Below are 3738 nucleotides of genomic sequence, written 5' to 3' on the forward strand. Positions count from 1 at the left end.
GTCCTTTGAAGTATAATATTTTGAAAACTATAAATACATGTTAATATTTTTAGCTTGGTATCCAATTTCATATTTTTAAACAATAATTTTTAGACTTAGCTTCTAATTTGAGTTTTTGAGAGCTCTTGGGAAACTTTTCTGTTGAACCTTGGAGATTTTAAGATTCACATCCTGAAGAAATCAAAAGTGGGTGTTCGAAATTCTTCATCCTAGACTGAACTAAAGCAAAAATAAATCATACCCATTCGATGTTACTTCAATTTGGTATCATTTTCTTCCCTTTTTCTATGTCTACCTAAAACCCCAATTATTGGGGTGCGATTTTATGAATATGAGTTAAATCTATTGTTTGGTGTTGCTTATTGTTAGTATATTCGTTGTTTAAATGTAAACCAAACACAAACTGCTACTCTCAAAAAGTACTTTTTCAAGAAGAACTTTCCAAAACAAGCAGATTTTTTGGACTTTGCTAATCAGGTCTCACCCGAAAATTCCTACCATCCAAAAGGTTTATATTCAGAACATCTGTGACACTAATACCATGCCCTCTAGAAATTTAAAAATGTAAGATTAAATTAAACCTATAAGTGCAAAGAATCATCATTACTGATGACAGTGACCTCAAAATTAGATTGTACTTGACATGGAAGATTAAATGAATACTGTTGGAATGCTTAAAACTCAAGAATTGATGCCATTACCAAGATCGTATGTATATGCCATACATATAGACTTCACCTGTGTTATATAGATTTGAAGCAAATGAATCATAGTATTCCTGAGTCTGAGTTCTAGTTTAACAGAAACATATGAGGAGGGAATCATCACTCGTTTCTTGTTTATAACAAAACAATTCAAAGAAGTATATACATTTTCTATAAAAGAGCATACTTCTTGATTGAAGTAATATTATGAAATAGAACCTTAGAAAAATTAAATGGAAAGTTTGAAGAAATACTTCACGACACTGCATTGCTTAACATGATAATGTTGAACATAGAAGAGGTTTCTATCTCTAAATGACTAATATGGATAAATAATTAATTTAATTGATGCTCTCAACTGTAAAGTTTTCTCATTTCCTATAGTTGTACAGCATATGAAATCCTTCAAAGTTGACCGCTACAAACTTTACTTAGTTAAAATTAAATTCTAACACCCCTACCACTCACAAGGGAAATAGCAACAACCTACTCCCCATGTTTACTATTCTAATAGTTAACCTGGGCCTTTTGGCCTCTGCATCTGGTTCAGCAGAATACAATTCTTCAAAGCCTTCGACGAGAGTTACCACGTTCTGCTACTAGGTACTACAAACAAGAAGCATTAGGTAGAAATAGGTCGGGTCTTAAAAGGTACATCCAACAGCAATGACCAATTCTATGTTGCATCCAGTATTTGTTTCGGAAGTCTGAAATCCTAAGTAATTGTACTTATCATTTGTTTCCCGTTTTCTACGTATAAAAGGTCTATACATTCCAAATAATCTCCTTTTAAAACTAGCTTCGTGGCAAGTTTCATAGGTCACCAAATCGAAATTTCTCTAAAGAAATTTACAGTAGATTCTATTGCCATTGAAGGGTTCAATGTGGGTGATGTACATATGAACTCCACATATGAACTTATGATAAAATACGAACATCAACTAAATTTTGATCCTATAACATAACATATATATCCTATTTTTCAGCATAAGAGAGGAAAGCTAAATAACACTTCATTTCCCACTAAAAATTTGGTCTTTTTCGCAAAATCAGAATACATTATAGATAAAATTATACCCAAGATAATTAGATACATGTCTATATATTACTCTTTTGAACTTCAAGCATCAACCATCATTATCACCGTCTTCATCACGCATTGCATCCAGATTCCTTTCTCTAAAATTATCATCCTCACCAACTTCAGTAAAGGTTGATGCTGTTGATACTGTGAAATTTTCCTGAAATTCTCTACCACCAATTTCACCATCCAAAATCACTTCAATTTCATCTTAATCTTCTTGCGGCAATTTATATCGACAAAGTGGACAAGTATAACTCCGATTAAGCCAATGGATCACACAATCATTATGAAATAAATGCTTACAAGGCAATTGACTCGTTTCCATATCAATTCCAAATTCCTCCATAAAAAATTAATAGTTTTTCTATGATTCATTGATTTTCACACTCAGAAGTGAGTTGAGAAATGATTGAAGAGTCAATGAACGGAATTTAGGTGGGTTAAACAACTCTAACGAAAGATCGTCAGAATCACTCCCATCGGATTCAGTATCGGAATTGGAATAATTAAAAGTAACAGATTCATTGGTGGAAAGGGTATAATTGGTAAGAGTTAGATGTTGAGAAAAAGGTATTAAACTGGCAATGGTGTAATTAGGGAGGAGGTGGCGATGAAAGCAACGATGGGATCGAAAGGAGGAGCTAACGCCGGCGGTGGTGGTTATGTGAAAGGCATCGTTATAGTTGTAGCACCGGGAAGAACGGCGGTTACCGATGGTAGAAAGGGTGGCCTCCGTCGATGACATGACTGACTTTTGGTGTCCTCTTGTTCGTTTTTCTCGAGGCACACACTATAGTCTTTAACTTTTTCTTTAATTTTTTTTTGGAGAGAATCTGAGAATAGTGTTTATTAAATTGTTTTGTTCATGAACTGGTGGAATTATGTCATCATTATTATATTTTTTACATTAAACTTTATTTTATTTTGTGTTATAATAAATATTAAAGTTAAGGACAAAGTATATTTATATCTAAATTATTCCATATTTAGATATAAATTGTTGAAGTTAAAAGGCCAAGAATCCTTAATGAAACACACCTAGATTTTGACTAAATTAAATGGTTGTTTAGATGTGCTTCTAGGTATGTATATCCATAAATTTTTCACCCACCTACCATAGGTTCTAGAAATTTGACAACATATTAGTTTTTTATCATATTTTTATGGGGAAAAGTCAAAAATATCCTTATAATATGTGAAGGAACAATAATACACTATGTTTACAGTTTCGCTAAAAATGTTTTACCGTCAATACTTTGGCTCAGTGATTTATTTGCAATCAATACTTTAATCTAGAAATACTCTTATAGTTACAAAATGGGTCAAAAATGCCTTTTTCAAATAAATATATTTTAATTTCTTTTTAAACACATCTTCATAATTACAATATAATCAAGTAACAATATTCTTGTTTTCTTTCTTCTAAAATCACCTCAACAAATAAAAATGTAGGATATTTTTTTCTTCATAGGGTGTGTTTGGTATGAAGCAAAATGTTTTCCATGGAAACTATTTACCTAGAAAATGTTATTCGGGAAAACAAGTAGATTTTTTACACACTTTCTCATATTTGGTTGTTGAATAGAAAATATATTCCAAAAAAGATTTTAGTATTTGATTTATGAAAGGAAAATATTTTTGAGAAATATCTTATCTTATTTTACTAGAGTAGTAAATAAATTTCAAAATTAAAAACGTTTTTTAAAAACAAAGTTAAATTTTTTTTAGGATTGGGGGGGAAGGGGGGGGGGATCGACATTAGGGGAGAAAAATTAAAACTTTGAAGTTGAAGATATTTTTTAAAATAAACTTAAAATTTCTTTTGGGGGGTGGGGATTGGTAGGATTGGATCGAGGATAGGGGTAAAAAAATGGAATTTTTGAAGCTGAAAATATATTTTAAAAATAATCTTAATTTGTTTTTATTTTTTTATTTTTTTTTGGGGGGGGG

The 3738-nt window shown here is 31.3% G+C and overlaps 1 pseudogene; it reads right to left on the reverse strand.

Moving 5' to 3' along the window:
* Positions 1-1824: 1824 nt before the first annotated feature.
* Positions 1825-2533, reverse strand: LOC107032582 (annotated as a pseudogene).
* Between the last annotated feature and the right edge of the window lie 1205 nt (positions 2534-3738).

The sequence above is a fragment of the Solanum pennellii genome, chromosome 1 (assembly GCF_001406875.1).
Source record: "Solanum pennellii chromosome 1, SPENNV200".
Classification (NCBI taxonomy): domain Eukaryota; kingdom Viridiplantae; phylum Streptophyta; class Magnoliopsida; order Solanales; family Solanaceae; genus Solanum; species Solanum pennellii.